A 20,958-nucleotide genomic window follows, 5' to 3' on the forward strand; every position below is an offset into this window, starting at 1 on the left:
ATCCTGTGAGGCACCAGAGCCCCATTCCAGGGCATGGGGGCAGGGCTTGGCTGTCCTGTTTGGCAGAGCCCATCAAGGGTTTTCACAGAAACATACCACAGTCCGTTTGTCACCTGGAACCAGTGACTCTGAGTTCCTGCTGCCCCAGCCCCAGGGATGGTGTTCCTGTCTGCTCATTCCTCCACACTCTCTTCACAGTGATGGCATCTTAACCAGACAAGCCCCTGGGAATAATTTACTTCCAAGTCTTCAAATCTTCTGTGGTTAATTAGACAGATCTCTGAAGTGCATTCAGTGAATAATGTATTGTATTAATAAAACCATGAGAAAAGATGTCTTTTTTGTGGTCTGTTCACTTTTTTCCTGGTTTTACATTGATATCAGCAATCCCCAGTTGATACTGATCCCAAGCACCTCCTAATTCAGTCTGAATAGGTACAAAAATCAAGACTGCTTGTGTCTGACAATCCATCAGACTTTATCCCTACCCCCACCCCACCATTCCCTCATCCAACCCCTGGGACCCAAAGCAGACTTGGGCAAATCTGAGCTTCCTCCACTAAAGCCTGGACCTGCAGGTTTCAGCTCCTTGGCACCAACTCCCACCTGCTTGGCTTGGATAAAGAGCTGCAAGAGACAGGTTGGTTTCTGTGGCTGGGTTTTGGTAGCGGGGGGGCTCCAGGGGTGGCTTCTGTTGGAATCAGCCAGAAGCTTCCCCTGCCCCGTGGAGCCAATGCCAGCTGCTCCAGGATGGACTTGCTGCTGCTGGCCAAGGCCGAGCCCATCAGGAGCAACAGAAACAGCTCTGGGATAACAGATTTAGGGCCAGAAGGAATTGTAGCCAGGGAAGAGCGGAGTGGGAACATGGGAACAGCAATGCAGACCCCAAGGGCGGTGCAGAAGGAGGGGCAGGAGGTGCTCCAGGAACTGGAGCTGAGGCCCCACAGCCCCTGGGGGAGCACCGGGGTGCAGAGACCCCCTTGTCCCCTTTGATGTCACCAATGTCCCTGTGTATCCACACCTGTCCCTTTGTTTTCCCCAGTCCATTGTGATGTCACTGATACCCAATGATGTCACTCATGTCCCTGTGATGTCACCACTGTCCCCTGTGATGTCACCAATATCCCCAGTGAGGTCACTGACATCTCTTTGATGTCAACCATGTACTTGTGATGTCACTTATGTCTTATGTGATGTCACTGATGTCCCTGTGACATCAGAGGTGTCTCTTTGTTTTCACCAATCCCCAGTGATGACACCATGACATCATCGGTGACACTAGTGACACTAGTGACATCACAGGGACATCCATGACATCTTTGGGGACTAGTGACCTTGCAGGGGAATGGTGACAACAAAGAGATAGTTGTGACAACCACAGTGATGTTGGGGACATTGGTGACTTCACAAGGACAAGGGTGACATTACAGAGACAGTCACCCCTGGAGCCCCCCCGCTACCAAAACCCACCCACAGAAACCCCTGACACCCAGTGACTTCCACTTGCCCCAGGATGGTCCCAGTTCCTATCAGTGTGATCCCAGTCACTCCCAGTTACTCCCAGTTGCCTCCAGCATGATCCCAGTTGCTCCAGGTATGTTCCCAGTTGGCTTCCAGCACGGCCCCACTGGCTCTCAACTCCTTCCTGCATAGTTCCAGTCACTCCCAGTTTGATCCTGGTCCCTTACAGACACTCCCACTATGATCCCAGTATGGTGCTGATCACTCCCACTGTGATCCCAGTCACTCCCAATCACTCCCAATAGGATCCCAGTTGCCCCCAAGGTGGTCCCAGTTGCTCCCAGCCCCAGCCCAGGATGGTTCCTTTCCCTCTCAGGGACTCCCAGTCTGAGTCCAGTATGGCCCCAGGCTCTGTCAGGCACTGCCTGGACAATGCCATTCTCCCTCTGCATGATTCCAGTTCCTCCCAGTATGATCCCGGTATGAGTTCAGTCACCACTGGTGTGACCCCAGGAACTTCCAGACACTTCCAGTAGGAAGCCAGTACGATCCCACTCATCCCCAGTATGGCTGCAGTCCCTCTCACACACTCCCAGTATTACTGCAGTCACTCCCAGTATGATCCCAGTAGGACCCCAGCAGGGGCCCAGCTGCTCCCAGTATGATCCCAGTTGCCCCAGTTCTGGTCCCGCTGGATCCAGTCCATGTCTGGGTCTATCCCGGTGTCCCCCCTGTCCCCCACCCCGGTGTCACCCCCTTTTCTCTCCCCACAGAGCTCCTGAGCCGGCGGCGGCCGCAGCCCCTCCCCGGGGCCTCGGACCCAGCCGGGACCCCCAGTCCATCCCCACCCGGAGTTTGGGGGGTCGTGTGTGTCCCCCGGCCCTGTTTTTGTTCTCACATCAGCTGCCTGCTGCTCCCAGTGCTCCCAGTAAAGCTTCCCAGTACTCTGCAGTCCTGATTATTGGTGGGGAGTGGGGAGCTCTGAAATCCTGGGCACGGAGGGAGGGGGGGAGGGTTTGGGCACTCCCAGACTCCCAAATCCCGTGAACAGGGGGAGATTTGGCACCCTCGGTGGCTCAGAACCTCATTCCCACGTATCCAGGTCACCCCAAAGCCAAGTTCCAGGAATCCGGGACCAATCAAAACCCACCCCGAACCCCCAAACCGCAGGCAGAGTCATCCCCAGCAGCAGCCAGTGGGAGCGAGCGCTGCTTGAACGTCATCAGTTGCTGGGCAGACCCGGCTCAAACTGAGCCTTCACCGAGATCAGCCAATCGACTCGTTTGGGGGACACGTCGGAGCTCCGGGACACTGGATCCCCGTTTTTGGTTCAGCTGAGCTCCGGGACCTCTGGATGCCCATTTTTGGGCGCCTCTGAGCTCCCACCTCCCCCGCACCCCACGGATCCCTCAGAACTCCCCACCCCCGGGGCTGCAGCGCCTCAAACGACCTTCAGCCAATCAAAAAGCGTTGGCCCATCCTGCGACCAATCAGAGTGCGTCTTTCTGATGACTCATCAGTTGCCGGGATAACGCGACGCTAAACGAGCCCCCAACTTTACCTTAAACCAATCAGAGCGCGTCCAAAACACCCCAAAACGGCCCCGCCCGGCTGGTTTTGGGGTGTCAGCACCTGCCCGGCGCTGGGGATGGAGCGTGTGCGGGGAGCTGGGGCCGTACTGGTGGTACTGGTGGTGCTGGGAGCCCCCCGGCTGCAGGCGAGGAGCTCTCGGGTGAGCGGGGGGGCGGGAAGGGACGAAAGGGGGGATAAAAGAGGGGATGGGAGCCACAAAAGTGAGTGTGTGTGGGGGTTGGAACCCCCGGAATTAGTAGGAGGAGAGTGGGAGCCCCAAACTTAGAAAGATGGGGGTCTGGGGATTGGGAGGAGGGTGGGAGAGGGGGAAAAGGGGGTGGGAAAGCAGGAAGAGGGGTACCATGGGGGTCCCTCGCTTTACCCCATCACTGGAGCCCTGCAGCGGTTCCCTGGGGCTCTGGAGGGGTCGTATCCGCACTGAGGGAGTCCCCAACCCCCCTGTCCATCCCCGGGGGGCTGATGGGGGGGTTCCCCCCCAGCCAAGAGTCGGTGCTGCGGCAGCCGTGGGGCAGAGGGGGATGGGAAAGGGGGATCCGGAGTCTTCTGAGCTCCCAGCCTGCTGTGGGGGGCTGGGGGCTGGAGGGGGGTAACACGAGGCACCCCCTGACCCGTGTCCTGCACACACAGGGGTGTTCCAGGAGATGTTTAAATTCGAGTGTCACTTCATCAACGGCACCGAGCGGGTGAGGTTGGTGGTGAGGAACATCTACAACCGGCAGCAGTACGCCCACTTCGACAGCGATGTGGGGGTCTATATGGGAGACACCCCGGATGGGGAGAAGGCGGCCAGGTACTGGAACAGCAACAGGAAAGGCTGGAGTACCTGCGGGCTTTGGTGGACACGGTGTGCCGGCCCAACTACGAGGGGTTCACCCCGTTCATTGTGAACCGCAGAGGTGAGCGCGGGGCAGAGCGGGTCCCCTCGGGAATTCCCCTGCCCCGGGAACGACCCTGGAGCCCCTCAAACCCTCCCTGGGAATCACCCCAGACCCATCAGCCCTCCCTGTGCCCATCCCCGTGGCCTTTTGCCCCATCCCAGTTCCTCTCAGTCCATCCCAATCTCTCCCAGTGCCCCTCAGTCCATCCAGGTCTCTTCCAGTGCCCCCAATCCATTCTGATCCGTTCCACTTTTTCCCAGTGTCCCCCAATCCATCCCAGTCTCTCCCAGTGCCCCCCCCCTCGCGTCTCCACCCCGCTGCTGCCACCGAGCTTCCGCCCTTCAGCCAATCAGAGCGCGTCTCTCTGATGACTCATCAGTTGCAGGGCAGATCCACAGCGCAGAGTTGCCTGTCCAGGACTCAGCCTCCCAGTCCCGCTCGGGTCCTTCCCAGTCCATCCCAGTCGCTCCCAGTCATTCCCATTACCTCTCACTCCACTTCCAGACCCTCTCAGTCCATTCCCAGTCGTTCTCAGTTCATTCCCACATCTCCCAACTCTCTCCCCAGTGACCCTCCCGGCCCATCCCCTTCTACCCCAGTCCATTCCCAGTCCCTCCCACTGCCATCCCAGTCCCTCCCACTGCCATCCCAGTCCCTCCCACTGCCATCCAAACCCCTACCAATGTCCTACAAGCCCTCCACCCTCTCTCCCCAGGGCCCCCCAGCTCAGCCCAGTGTCTCCTCCTCTTCAGTGCCTCCCAGCTCAGCCCAGTGTCTCCCCATCTCTCCCAGTGCCCCCAGCGTGTCCATCTCGCTGATGCCGTCGAGCTCCCAGCCCGGCCCCGGCCGCCTGCTCTGCTCCGTGATGGATTTCTACCCTGCGCCGGTGCAGGTGAGGTGGTTCCAGGATGGGCAGGAGCTGCCGGAGCACGTGGTGGCCACCGACGTGGTCCCCAACGGGGACTGGACCTACCAGGTGCTGGTGATGCTGGAAATCCCCCCGGCGCGGGGTCACCTACACCTGCCAGGTGGAGCACGTCAGCCTGGAGCACCCCCTCAGCCGGCACTGGGGTACGGCCCGGCCCCCCCAGCATGGGGGACACTGGCAGGGGGGCCAGGGGCTGGGGGAGCACTGGGGACACTGGGAGGCACTTTGGGGGGCAATGGAGAGGCTGAGGAGGAGGTTGGGGTGTCCTGGGAGGGCTGAGAGAGGCTGTGGGGAGTCCTGGGGGCAACTGAGACGGAGTTTGGGGGAGCCTGGGAGGGATGGGAGGGAGGTTGGGGGGCAGCTAGGATGACTTGGAGGGGTTGGGGAAGTGCTGGGGGGGCTTAAAAGGGACTGGGAGGGGTTCAGGGGTGTCCTGGGGGTGATGGGAGGGAGGTTAGAGGATCTTAAAGGGGATGGGAGGGACTTTGTGGGATCCCCGAGTGGCTGGGAAGGGACTGGGAAGAGGTTTCAGGGGGTGCTGGGTGGGCTGGGGGAGACAAGGACAAGGTTTCCAGGGGGTCCCGGGTGGTCTATGGTAGGTATAGGGGATCCTGACCCCCCCGGCTCCCCCCAGAGATGCCACAGGACACCGTGCGCAGCAAGATCCTGGTGGGGGTCGGGGGCTTCGTGTTGGGCTTTGTCTTCCTGGTGCTGGGGCTCGGTTTCTACCTGCGGGAGAAGGTAAAGGGGGGTCCGCAGGGGTCGTGTCCCCCCTTCCCCAGAGCGTGTGTGCCCCCCTGCCCCCCCAGCCCGCTGTCACCCCCTTTTCTCTCCCCACAGAGCTCCTGAGCCGGCAGAAGCCGCAGCCCCTCCCTGTTGCCTTGGGCCCAACCGGGACCCCCCAGTCCATCCCCACCCGGAGTTTGGGGGGTCGTGTGTCCCCCTGGCCCTGCTTTTGTTCTCACACCAGCCGCCTGCTCCCAGTGTTCCCAGTAAAGCTTCCCAGTTCTCTGCAGTCCTGGTGTTGAAGGGCAGGTGCCCTCCCAAAGCCCCCCCAGAATCAGCTTATGCCAATTGTACAATGGTTGGCACCCACTGTCTTTCTGCTTCAAGGAGTGTGTATTTTTTTGCCATGTTTAGTACAATGTTTTTGCAGTTTAGTGGCTCAAACTCTATCTGCTTTTTTGTTTAAAAAAAGGGGGAAGTGTAGGGATTTTTAGTGCTAATATAGAGGATATGCTGCAGCTCTGAGAACATAACCTTATGTTTCAATTGTGAAAACATGATCTGTTGTTCTGATGGCCTTCTGATGGTACCAGGATGTGAAAGATCTACCAAGAGCAGCAATAGCAAAACTAGAAATACAAAACAGGGTCCCAGTACCAGCTATCAGAGTGGGAAAGGACATAAAGAGTGTTAAAGAAACAAAGCTGATAGAAGAGTATTGTTAGAAAACTGGATAAAAGACTGCTGCTTGATTCCAATCAACGGCGCTCTCTGATCATCACATTGGTGTGCTGAGTCGTCCCTGCTCGCATGAAAACCCCCCAGGCAGGTGCCCTCCCAAAGGCCCTCAAACATCCCCAACATCCCCAGTGATGTCACCACTGCCCCTGTGATGTCACTGGTGTCCCCAGGGGTGTCCCCAGTGTCCCCAGTGTCACCACTGTCCCTGTGATCTCACCGACATCCCCAATGATATCACTGCTGTTCCCATGGATGTTACCACTGTCCCTAGTGATGTCACTGGTCTCCAGTGATGTCACTGCTGTCCCATGAGATGTCACCAATGTCCCCAATGATGTCACTGCTTTCCCTGTGACCTCATCACTGTCCCTTTGATGTCACTGCTTTCCCTGTGATGTCACCGCCATCCCCAATGATGTCACTGGTCCTCTGTGATGTCACTGATGTCCCCATAGGTGGCACTGGTGTCCTTTGATGTCACTAATGTCCCTGTGATGTCACTGCTGTCCCTTTGATGTCACTGCTATCCCTGTGATGTCAGCAGTCTCCAGTGATGTCACTGCTGTCTCTGCGGATGTCACCGCTGTCCCTTATGATGTCACTGCTGTCCCCAAGGTTTGTCCCTGTGTTCCCAAAATGTCACAGCTGTTCCTGTGATGTCACCGCTCTCCCATGTGGTAGCACCATGCCCCCATGATGTCACCAGACCCCTGTGATGTCACTGCTGTCCCCTCTAATGTCACCAATGTCCCCAATGACATCACTGCTATGCCTATGATGTCACCACTGTCTCTTTGATGACACCGATGCCCCAGAGATGTCACTGGTCCCCAGTGATGTCACTACTGTCCCCACAGGTGTCACCACTGTGCCCTGTGCTGTCACTACTGTCCCCAGGGGTGGTCCCTGTGTCCCCAATGATGTCATCAGTTCCCTGTGATGTCACTGGTCCCCAGTGATGTCACCGATGTCCCTATGATGTGACCACTATCCCCTGTGATGTCACTAGTGACACTTTTCACTCCTGACCTTGTGAAGTCATCGATGTCCCCTGTTATGTCAAAGATGTCCCCGTTAATGTCACTGGTGTCTCTTTGGTGTCATCACTGTCCCCTGTGATGTCAACAATGTCCCCAATGATGTCCTGCTGTCTCTGTGACGTCACCATTGTGCTGAGCTGTGGCACCATGTCCCCATCATGTCACTGATGCCAGTGATGTCCCTGTGACATCACAGCCATCCCTTTGTTGTCACCAGTCCCCTGTGATGTCACTGGTCCCCAGTGATGTCACCCATCTCCCTGTGATGTTAACAATGACCCCAGTGATGTCACTGATGTCACTGTGATGTCACTCCTGGCTTTGTGAAGTCACCACTGTCCCCTCTGATGTCACTGATGTCCATGTGACATCACAACTGTCCCTTTGTTGTTACCAGTCCCCTGTAATGCCATTGGTCCTCAATAATGTCACTGATGTCACTGTGATGTCACCAGTGTCATCAATGATGTCACTGGTGTCTCTGTGATGTCACTCTTGTCCTTGTGAAGTCACCAATGTCCCAAATAATGTCACCAATGTCCATGTTATATAACGGCTGTCCCTTTGTTGCCACAATTCCCCTGTGATGTCGCTGGTCCCTGTGATGTCACCACTGTCCCCTGTGATATCACCAATGTCCCTGGTGATATCACTGCTCTCCCTGTGATTTCACAAATGTCCCCAGTTGTGGAGGACAAGAGGAAAAAGGAAAAGATGTACCGGAAATGGCGCAAAGTATATAAGGACACAACGAGGACTGTGTGTAATGAATTGGACTTTAACACTGGACTGTCTTTCACATATGGACAAGTACAATTTCTTGGAGATGACAAGTTGTTTAAATAGTGTTGATTGGTATTGTTAATGCATGCTGAAGTTTTATGTACCCCAGTTCTACATAATATTTTATTTTCAAATATGTTCTCCCCCCACAAAATCCTTGATCCCTGATTGGCTAAAGTTTTCTTGAATATGATTGGGTAAGATTTGCCGCAGTATGGGCAGTCTTACCACACCCTCTGTTCACTGTAATAGGTTGAAAGTTAATGTAGTCATGTTGTTAATCCTTTGTTGGTCCACCTCAGTTGTCAATCTTAAACCCCTCCTAGTTTCCAGACCCTTCCATCCCAAAGGTTATAAAAACCTGTTCACCCTTTGTTTTGGTGCAGTGCAACTGTGCACCTGCTGACAGCGCACCCTTTTCCTCAATATCCCTCATACCCCAGCGCCTTAATAACCTACAGCAGAGCACGAACCCCTGTGTACTGTGTGTCCCATTCCTCATCTCGGACTGCGGCACACAGTGGTGACACCATGTCCCTGAGATGTCACCGATGTCCATGTGATGTCACCAGACCCCTCGGATGTCACCGATGTCCCCTGTGACATCATGGCTGTCCCCTGGTTTTAACCAGCCCCCTGTGATGTCAGTCGTCTCCAATGATGTCGCTACTGTCCCTGTGGTGTCACCACTGTGCCTAGTGCTGGCACCCTGTCCCTGTGATGTCACCGATATCCTTGTGATGTTACCAGACCCCTGTGATGTCACTGATGTCCCTGTATATCACGACTGTCTCTTTGTTTTCACCACTGTCCTCTGTGATGTCACTGCTTTTCAGTGATGTCACCCATGTCCCTGTGATGTCACCATTGTCCTTGATATCACTGGTGTCACTGTGATGTTACACCATCCTTGTGAAATCAACAATGTCCCCTGTGATGTCACTGATTTCCCTGATACCACGCCTGCCCTTTCTTTTCCACAGTCCCCTGTGATGTCACCGATTCCCAATGATGTCACCCATGTCCCTATGATGTCACCATTGTCCCCTGTGATGTCACCAATATCCCCAGTGCTGTCACTGATGTCTCTCTGATGTCAACCATGTGATGGTTGAAAACTTGTGATGTCACTGATGTCCCATGTGTTGTCACCGATGTCCCTGTGACATCACAACTCTCTCTTTGTTTTCGCCAATCCCCTGTGATGACACTTGTCCCCAGTGATGTCACCAATGTCCCGTTCATTAGGGTTAGGGTTAGGGGTTAGGATTTGGGTTTGGGTTAGGGTTAAGGGTTAAGGGGTTAGGGGGTGAGGGGTTAGGGTTAGGCTTAGGCTTATATTTAGGTTTAGTTTTTAGGGTTAGGGTTAGGGGTTAGTGTTAGGTTAGGTTTAAATTTTAGGTAACATTTGGGTTAGAGTAAGGGATAGGGGTATGGTTCACGTGTAGGGTTTAGCATTAAGTTCAGGTTTAGATTTTTTTTTAACGTTAGGTCTAGGGTTCAGTGCTGTCTAAGATACCTCCCAGTCCAAAGGTGCACGCACAGAAAGCTCTTGCTCTTTGTGCAGTGCCGAGAGTGGCGCAGCAACTGCACTGGAGAGACGCAGACTCAGGGCTTTCTTTCCTGGGTGGAACGGCAGTCATTCTCTTGTAGGAGTGCTGGGCTGAAATGACCGTCCCACAGTGGGACACATTTGCTTGTTCGAAGGAAAAAAGCATTGAATGTTTTCCTTCCCACCCTTCCCCACTTTATGGGAGGGATGTTGAATGGGCAGGTTGACCTTGCCTTGGGTGATTGAGCAACACAAAGGAACTGGTCAGGGACTCAGATTCCAGACTGATGGCCCTCCAAGTTGGTGGGGAGGGATGAGGAGGTTTTTATTGTTTTCTTATCTTTTCCCTCTCCTGCAAAATGGGACACTTCATTGTTGCCTGAACTGAGACAAGGTGTGGGTTGGAAAAGCTCCAAGGTTTCTTTCTTCTCAGCCTGGCCGCTTGGCCCCAGTTTACCTGCACCCTGTTTTCTACCCCCAGCCCAGACCTGCTCAGGCTTCATCAGAGAGGAACTCTTTGGGAAGGAGGTCACCCTTTTTTTCCCTCCTCTGCTCCCGTGTTTTTGGCAGTGATTTTTATTTTCTACACCTCAAGGAAAAGGGGAAGTTACACAGCCAGCCACAACCAGCATAAGTTTTCTTGGGAAGAACCCTTTCTCTCTTTCCCTTTCTCGGTGTAGGGGGAAAATCTCCATTTTGGGCTTCTCCTGCACCCCCAGGGACCCCCCATGGCAACCACCATATCCAACAGCACCCCCTGCTGGACACCAGAGGACACTGCAGGCTCTGCTCTTCCAGTGATCCAACAGCGCCCCCTGCTGGTTGTGCTTTCAATTGCACCAAAAAAGTGCAAACTGATCTGTTTACTTTTCTGTTTGAAGAGGACTTTTGGGTATAGGATTATTGTTTGGTTGCTTTCTTTGTGTTCTTTCCTTCTTCTGACAATATACAATATATCCTTTAAAAAAGGGCTGGTATTGTTTTCCTTTCTCCACAGTTTCTCAATCAGAGCCTCTTAATTTTGGATTTACAATTGCTTAGATGGAGGAGTTCTGGTTTCTCCTCATAACTCATCCTCCTTAGCAAAACACTTCTGTCTCATTAAACTGAGACAGACAGCCAAAATTCAGAACGGATGAAGACACCTCCCAGACCAAAGGTGCCCGCACAGAAAGCTCTTACTCTTTGTGTAGTACCAAGAGTGGTGCACCAACTGCACTAGATAGGTAGTGAGTCAGGGTTAGGGTTAATGTTAGGGTCTAGGATTTATGATTAGGTTTAGCATTAGGGTTAGATTAGGATAGGATTTAGGTAAGGTTTGGGTCAAGGCAAGGGATAGTGTTATGGTTAGGAGGTTAAAGTTTAGTATCAGGTTGGAAATTAGAGCAGTTTTAAGTTTAGGTCTGGTGTTCAATATGGATGAAGATACCTGCCAGACCAAAGGTGCCCACACAGAAAGCTCTTTTTCTTTGTGGAGTGTTGAGAGTGGTGCAACAACTGTACTTGAGAGACAGAGGCTCAGGGCTTCCTTTCCCAGGAGGAACTGCAGTGAACACTCCCTCACTGCAGCCCCAAAAGTGTTCCATGGTTACCTTTGTGATGTCATGGTCTACCCTCTCCATTCCAGAATGATGCCTGAAAACCAAAGAACCAATGCACCACACCCCACATTGCAACCTTTCCTTTTTGCCATTGGCCTAGTTGTGATTTTATGGCCAATCATCTCTATTCCAGAATGGCCCCTGGACACCAAAAAACTGATGCCTCATACCCCAGGAATGCCCCAACATGTCTGCATGGGATTCTTTGTGATGTCACGGCCTACCCTCTCCATTCTGGATTGACCCCTGAAACCAAAGAACACACGCCCCACAGTGTCCCAGTGCAGCCCCACCCGTGAATCATCGACCACTTTCAGATATCACAACCTGTTCTCTCCATTTTGCAATGCTCCCTGACCACCAAAGAACCAATGCCTCACTACCCCAGAATGCCATCCCACCTGTCTTCCATATCACAAGGGAATGGCAGCCTGAGATTCTGTGGAGACCTCTGCTTTGTCCTGTTTGATACATCCTGACTGACTCTTGTGTGGATGGGATGGAACACGTGCCATTGCAAATGTCATGCTCAGGGATGTTCTTGGTCTCTCTTGGCTTGGCAGGGCAACCCCTCCCCACAAGCCCTGGCCATGCCAACATGTCCACACCCAGCCCTTCCACCAGGCCCAGGCTCATCAGAAATGTGTTCTGGATGCCTTGATCCAAAAGCATCTTAGTGACTCACACATGTATTGACAATGTCTGATGAATAAATCCAGATCAAATCTATTCCCTGGATTGGACATGGAGATGTGAGCCCCTCGAGTGAAGACATCTCCATGCCCTGTGTCCAAAGGAAGCTGTGTGTCCATAAACCACGGGATCCAGCTGTGGGTGTGCTCTTCTCTCTGCCCACACTGATGCTCCCCTGGCTGCACATTCACACACGGGGAGAGACCCTGCTGTGCTTAGGGCTATGGGCGTGTGCAATGCTCAGATGCTTCTGGTCCCGTGGAGAACAAACATGGATTTCTCTCCCTGACTGCAGCTCTGCCTCCCACACTCCCTCCCAGAATGGGGCTGAGTTGCCCAGTGACAACCCTGGAGATACAAAGGGGTGGTTGGGGAGACACGAAGGGTCTGTGGACTTACATGGTGAGAGAAAGGGGAGATGTCTGGGGCCTGAGCTCAGCTGAGACATCCACCAGACCCTCAAACCTTCATATTCATACTGGTTTACTGCCCCTCCTTTTTTTTCTTTCCTTTTCTTTCCCAGTCTAAGTCCCAGCCAAAAGTAATTTTTAACCCTGGTTGTACCCAGAAAGGTCCATGCCATGGGAGCCTTAAAACACCATGTGAGGTCACAGGGTCACATCTGTTCCTGCATCAAAATTCTCATCAGTTGGCAGATAGAGGTTTGTCTTAATGTTAAAGTTTTAGAAAAAACCAGCTCTGCATATTCCCATGTGGGCTGGGTTTGATGTCCCCACAGGAGCCCCATGCAGCAGGTTTTGGTTAAAACTCCTGGAGACAGAAAGCTGCTCCAGGGGGACATTTCGCCTGACCCTTCTCGTTGGATGAGGCTCAGCCTGCTTGGGGCAGTGCTCAAGGGCTGTGCTGCCATTGCCCTGCTCTGCTTTGCTCAGCCCCTGCTCTCTTCTCACACACAGCCCTGGGGAATTTCACAGAATCACACCCAGTATTCCAAGTTGGAAGGGACCCACAAGGATCATCGAGTCCAACTCCTGAGCCTTCACTGGACCATCCCCCAGAGTCACACCACATGCCCGGGAGTATCGTCCAAACGCTTCCTGTACTTGCACCAATCCAGCGGTGCTGAACCCCCACACAGGCACCTCCTGCTCCCAGACAGCAGCATCTCCAGCTTCTGGGTAAGGGAGAGGGGATGCAGCCATCTCCTAAGTTATCCCAAACAGGGCATTCATGTAAAACCTTGATGTCTGCCTCACCTCTCTGGGAGGATCTGTGGGCATGTGCTGGGAATTCCTGGAGGTGCTGCCATTGCTGGAGGAGCTGCATTTCTGCTGTTCCCCCCACTGTCCTGGTTTTAGCTCTCCTGAAGGAAACATTTGTTTGGAGAAGGCTCAAAACACCCCAGGTCCTTCTCCATGAAATACCCTCGCTCCCAGTTTTGTGAAATCACCTGGTGCAGGTAGGGAAGGTGTCCACACAAGTTCTCTGAGAGTGGCAGAGGCAAATGGGAAGAGCCTGCAAGATCTCTGAACTGTAAACAAAGCATGAATTTGCACCTCTCTCAGTTTAATGAAGCACAAGTGTTTGGCTAAGGAGGATGAGTTAGCAGGAAGACAAATCACCTCTTTCTAAGCAATTGTAAATATAAAATGAAGGGGCTCCAAGTATGGGAAGGAAGTATGGAGAAAGGAAAAATAACAGCCCTCTATTAAAGGATATATGTGCATTGGCAGAACAATGAAAGAACACAAAAACAACTAAATAATCCTTTTCCAAAATCCTCCTCAAAAAATCGGAAACCATCCGGTATTCCTCGCTTTTTGGCGCAATTCCAATCCCGGTCAGCAGGGGCCGCTGTTGGATCACCGGAGGAGCAGAGTCTGCAGGGTTTCCCTGACAAGGGCGATTTTTGCCCCACACACCAAGAAGGGCAAGAGAAAGGGGATGTTTTTGCCCCATCCAACCCTAACCCTAACCTTAACCCTAACCCTAATCGTAATTCTATCCCTTACTCTAACCAAAAAGTTACCTAAACCCTAACCCTAAACCCTAATCCTAAATCTTAACACCAACCCTAACCTTAAACCCTAACCTTAACCTTAGCCCTTATCCTAACCCTAACCCTATCCCTTACTCTAACCCAAAAGTTACCTAAAACCTAACCCTAACCTAACCCTTAACCCTACCCCTAACCCTAACCCTAAAATCTATGCCTAAATGTAAGCTTAAGCATAACCCTAAACCCTAACCCCCTAACCTTAACCCAAACCCAAATCCTAAACTCTAACCCCTAACCCTAACCCTAAAACCTAAGCCTATGCCTAAGCCTAAGCCTAACCCTAAATGCTTACCCTAAGCCAGACCCAAACCCTAACCCTAACCCTAATGAAAGGGACAATGTCGGCATCACTGGGGACGAGTGTCATCACAGGGAATTGGTGAATACAAAGAGACAGCTGTGATGTCACAGGGACATCAGTGAACTCACATGGGACATCAGTGACATCATTGTGGATATTGGTGACATCACAGAGGACAGCAGTGACATCACAGGGACATGGGTGACATCATTGGGGACCAGTGACATCACGGGGACTGTTGAAAACAAAGGGACAGTCGTGGTATTACAGGGACATCACAGGGTCTGGTGACATAACAAGGATATCAGTGACATCACAGGGACAAGGTGCCACCTCTGGTTACAGCGGTGACACCACGGGGACAGTTGTGACATCATTGGGGACCAGGAAAATCACAGGGAGCTGGTTAAAAAAAGGTAACAGTCATGATGTCACAGGGATATCAGCGACATGAAAGGAATCTGGTGACATTGCAGGGACCTGGGTGACATCACTGAGGACCAGTGACATCACAAGTGTCTGGTGAAAACAAAGGGACAGTTGTGATATCACAGTGAATCAGTGAAATCAATGGGGACATTGGTGACTTCACAAGGACAAGGGTGACATTACAGAGACAGCAGTGACATCATCAGGGACATTGGTGACACCACAGGGGACAGTGGTGACATCACACAGACATGGGTGATATCACTGGGGACCAGTGACATCCCAGGGGACTGGTGACAACATAGGGAAAGTTGTGATGTCACAGGGACATTGGTGACATCACAGGGGACATCAGTGATTTCACAAGGAGAGGGGTGACATCACAGTGATGTCAGTGACATCATCAGGGTCACTGTTGACACCACAGGGGACATCGGTGACATCACAGAGACATTGGTGACATCATTTGGGACCACTGACATCACATGGGTCTGTTGACAACAAAGGGACAACCCTGATGTCACAGGGACATCTGCATCTTCCCAAGGACAGGGTTGACATTATAGAGAAACCAATTACATCATCGGGGACATTGCTGATGTCACAGGGGACAGTGGTGACATCACAGGGACAGAGGTTACATCATTGGGGAACAGTGGCATCACAAGGGACTGTTGACAACAAAGGAACAGCAGTGATGTCACAGTGACATTGGTGACATCACTGGGACATGGTGCCACTTCTGAGGACAGTGGTGACATCACAGAGACAGCAGTGACATCATTGGGGACATTGTTGACATCACAGGGGACAGTGATGACAACACAGAGACACCAGTGACATCAACAGGGACATCTGTGACATCAATGCAAGGGGTGACATCACAGAGAACATCACTGACATTGTCAGTGACACTGGTGACATCACAAGGGATAGTGGTGACATCACAGGGACATCGGTGACAGCATTGGAGACCAGTGACCTCACAGAGGACTGCTGACACCAAAGGGACAGTTGTGATGTCACAGGACTATCAGTGACATCAAAAGCGTCTGGTGACATCACAAGGACATTGGTGACATCACAGGGGTCTGGTGACATCACAGGGACATCAGTCACATCAAAGGGACATGGTGGTACTGCTGGGGACAGTGGTGAAATCACAGCAACAGCAGTGACATCATTGGAGACCAGTGACATCACAGGAGAATGCTGACAACAAAGAGAGAGCTGTGATGTCACTGGGCCATCGGTAAATTCACAAGGAGAGGATTGGCATCACAGAGACACCAGTGACATCACTGGGGGCAGTGGGGACCCCACAGGGAAAATGGAGAAATCTTTGAGGACCACTGACATCACAGGGGACTGGGTACAAAAAAGGAAAGTGCTGATGGCACAGGGAAATCAGTGACAACATGAGGACATGGAGCCACCGCTGGGGACAGTGCTGACATCGCAGAGACAGCAATGACATCACTGGAAACCAGTGACATAACAGGGGACTGGTGACAACTATGAGAAAGGCGTGATGTCACAGGGACATCTTTGACATCACAGGGGAAATCAGTGACTGCACGAGGCCAAGGGTGACATCACAGAGACACCAGTGACATCATTGGTGACACTGGTGACATCACAGGGACACTGGTGACATCACTGGAGACATTGGTGACTTCACAAAGACAAGGGTGACAATACATAGCAGTGACATCATCGGGGACATTGGTGACACCACAGGAGACAGTGGTGACATCACATGGACATGGGTGATATCACTGGGGACCAGCGACATCCCAGGGAACTGGTGACAAGAAAGGGACAACTGCGATGTCACAGGGACATCGCTGACATCAAAGGCGTCTGGTGACATCACAGGGACATTGGTGACATTACAGAGATATAATGACCATGCTGGGGACAGTGGTGACATCACAGAGACAGCAGTGACATGACTGGTGACCAATGACATCACAGGGGAATGCTGACAACAAAGGGACAGCCGTGATGCCACAGGTAGTCCTGTGACATGACAGGGGACATCAGTGACATCACAAGGTCAGGTATGACATCATAGAGACACCAGTGACATTATTGGTGACACTGGTGACATCACAGGTGATAGTGGTGACATCACAGGGACAACAGTGACATCACTGGGGACCAGTGACATCACAGAGGACTGTTGTCTACAAAAGGACAGCCATGATGTCTCAGGGACCTCACTGCCATCGGTGACATGACAAGATCTTGGACTTGATGATCTTGGAGGTCTTTTCCAACCCAATCTATTCTATGATTCTATGATTCTATGATAAGAACATGGTGCCATGGCTCGGTACAGTGGGGACATCACAGAGACAGCAGGACATCATTGGGGACATTCTTGACATCACAGGGAACAGTGATGACATCACAAAGCCAGTGGTGACTTCACAGAGACACCAGTGACATTACCAGTGTCAATGGTGACATCACAGGGGATAGTGATGACATTCCACGGACATGGGTGACATCATTGGGGTCATCTGTGACTTCACAAAGATGGGGTGACATTCCATGGACATGGGTGACATCACTGGGGACCAGTGACATCGCATGGGACTGTTGACAATAAAGGGACAGTCATGAAGTCACAGGGAGATTGCTTACATCACAAGGGACATCCGTGACTGCAGAAGGTCAGGGGTGACATCACAAAGACACCAGTGACATCATCGGTGACACTGGTGACATCATAGGGGACAGTGATGACACCACAGAGACACCAGTGACATCAACAGGGACATCTGTGACATGACAGGGGACATTGGTGACATCACAAGTCCAGGTGTGACATAACAGAGACACCACTGACATCATCGGGGACACTGGTGGCATTACAGGGGATAGTGGTGACATCACAGGGACATCGGTGACATCGTTGGGGACCAGTGACCTCACAGGGGACTTTTGACAACAAAGGGACAGCCATGATGTCACAGGTCTATTGGTGACATCACAGAGGACTGTGGTGACATCACAGAGACACCAATGAGATCACTGGGGACATTGGGGACATCACAGAGGACAGTGGAGACATCACTGAGACAGCAGGGACATCACTGGAGACCAGTGACATCAGAGACACAACAGAGGGACAGCAGTGATGTCACAGGGACATCGGTGAAATCAAAGGGGTCTGGTGACATCACAGGGACATGGGTCACATCACAGGGACATGGTGGCACTGCTGGGGACAGTGGTTATATCACCGGGACAACACTGACATCATTGGAGACCAGTGACATCACAGGGGACTGCTTACAGCAATGGGAAAGCTGTGATGTCACAGGGACATTGGTGATATCACAGGGGACAGTGGTGACATCACAGAGGAACCTGTGAAATCATAGGCGATTGTTACCATCAAAGGGAAAGCTGTGATGTCACAGGGGCATCAGTGACATCACAGGGACATCGGTGACATAATGGGGACACGGTGATCCCATTGGGGACAGTGGTGACATCACAGAGACAGCAATGGCATCATTGGGGACCAGAAATATCACTGGGGACTGGTGACAACAAAGGGAAAGCCGTGATGTCACACAGACATCGGTGACATCACAGGGGACCTGGATAACAACACAGAGACACCAGTGATATAATGGGGGACATTGGTGACATCACAGGGGACAGTGGTGACATTACAGGGACAGTAGTGACATCACTGTGGGCCAGTGACATCACAGAAGACTGGTGAAAACAAAGGGGCAGTCGTGATCTCCATGGACATCAGTGACATCACTGGGGACATCTGTGACTGCACAAGGACAGAGGTGACATTGCAGAGACATCAGTGACACCATGGGTGATACTGGTGACATCACAGGGACAGTAGTGAAATCACTGGGGACCAGTGACGTCAGAGGGGACTGGTGAAAACAAAGGAACAGTCATGATATAACGTGGACATCGGTGACATAATTGGGGACAAGGTTGACCTCACAGAGACACCAGTGACATCATCGGTGACATCACAGGGACATCCATGACATCACTGGGGACCAGTGACCTTACAGGGGAATGGTGACAATAAAGGGATATCCAGTGATACCACAGTGACATCAGTGACATCACTGGGGACATTGGTGACAATCCAGGGGACAGCGGGGACATCATTGGGAACCAGTGACATCACAGAGGTCTGGTGACATCACAGGGACATCGGTGACATCATGGGGACATGGTGCCACCACTGTGGACAGTTGTGCTATCAACGGGACAGCAGTGACATCACAGGGACATCGGTGACATTACAGAGGACAGTGGTGACATGACAGAGATAGTGGTGACATCACTGGAGACCAGTGATGTCACAGGGGAATTGTGAAAAGAAAGGGACAACCGTGATATAACGTGGACAGTCATGACATCACTGAGGACATTGATGACTTCACAAAGACAAGGGTGACAATCACAGAGATACCAGTGACATCACAGTGGACAGCGGTGACATAATGGAGACAGCTGTGACATCATTAGGGACACAGGGACCACTCCTGGGACAGCAGTGACATCACAGGGGACAGTGGTGACATCAGTGGAGACCAGTGACATCTCATGGACATTGGTGCCTCCCACAGGACATGAGTGACACCCTAGGAACAGTGGTGACATCACAGGGGACAGTGGTAACACCTGTGGGGACAGTAGTGACATCAATAAACACCAGTGACATCATAGAGACAGCAGTTATCTCACAGGAACTTTGGTGACATCATTCGAGACATTGGTGACATCACAGGGGTCTGGTGGCATCATTGGGGACAGAGGTGACATCACAGGGACAGGGGTTCGACCCCTGGGGATAGCGGTGCTGTCAAAGGGACAGTGGTGACATCACAGGGGTCTGGTGACATCACAGGGACACTGGTAAAATTATTGGGAACAGTGAAATTACAGGGGAATGGTGAAAACAAAGGGACAGCAGCGATGTCACAGGGACATCAGTGACATCACAGGGAGAGGGATGAAATCACAGAGATGGCAGTGACATCACTAAGGACCAGTGACATCACAGGGGACTGGTGAAAACAAAGGGACAGCCATGATGTCACAGGGACATCGGTGAAGTCAAAGGCATCTGGTGACATCACAGGGACATGGTGCCACCACTGGGGACAGTGGTGACATCACAGTGACAGCAGTGACATCACTGTGGATGAATGACATCACAGGGGACTGCTGATAACAAAGGGACAGACGTGATGTCACAGGGACATCTGTGATATGACAGGGGACATCTGTAACATCACAAGGCCAGGTGTGGTCTCACAGAGACACCAGTGACATTATTGGTGGCACTGCTGGCATCACAGGGGACAGTAGTGACATCACAGAGACACCAGTGACATCACTGGGGACATTGTTGATATCACAGGGGACAGTGATGACACCACAGAGACACCAATGACATCAACGGGGTCATCTGTGAAATCACAGCCGACATCACTGATTTCACAAGTCCAGGGGTGGCATCACAGAGACACCAGTGAATTATCAGTGTCACTGGTGACATCATAGGGATATGGGTGACATCACGGGGGTCATTAGTGACTTCACAAAGACAGGGGTGACATCACAGAGACAGCAGTGACATCATCGGGGACATGGGTGACATCATAGGGGACAGTGGTGACATCACAGGGGCAGAGGTTACATCGTTGGGTAACAGTGACATCAGAGGGGACTGATAACAACAAAGGGACAGCAGTGATGTCACAGGCACTTCGATGACATCACAGGGACCTGGTGTCACTTCTGGGGACAGTGGTGACACCACAGAGACACCAATGACATCAACAGAGACATCTGTGACATGACAGGGGATATTGGTGACATCATAAGGCCAGGTGTGACATCACAGAGATACCAGTGACACTGGTGGCATCACAGGAGATAGTGGTGACATCACAGGAGGCCAGTGACCTCACAGGGGATTGTTGACAACAAAGGGACAGCAATGATGTCACAGGACTATTGGTGACATCACAGGGGACAATGGTGAAATCACAGAGATACCAGTGACATCATCAGTGACACTGGTGACATCACAGGGACAGCAGTGACATCATTGTGGACCAGTACTGTCACAGTGGACTGGTGACCACAAAGAGACAGCCGTGATGTCACAGGGCTATTGGTTACATCACAGGGGATGGGAGTGA

General features: G+C 52.2%; 1 pseudogene; it reads left to right on the top strand.

Annotated features, from left to right (window-relative positions):
- The first annotated feature begins 3,109 nt into the window (after window positions 1-3,109).
- On the top strand, window positions 3,110-5,856 carry LOC126643966 (class II histocompatibility antigen, B-L beta chain-like; annotated as a pseudogene).
- The last annotated feature ends 15,102 nt before the right edge of the window (window positions 5,857-20,958 follow it).

This window comes from Myiozetetes cayanensis, unplaced genomic scaffold, assembly GCF_022539395.1.
Source record: "Myiozetetes cayanensis isolate MyiCay16 unplaced genomic scaffold, myiCay2020 scf288, whole genome shotgun sequence".
In the NCBI taxonomy this organism is placed as follows: Eukaryota; Metazoa; Chordata; class Aves; order Passeriformes; family Tyrannidae; genus Myiozetetes; species Myiozetetes cayanensis.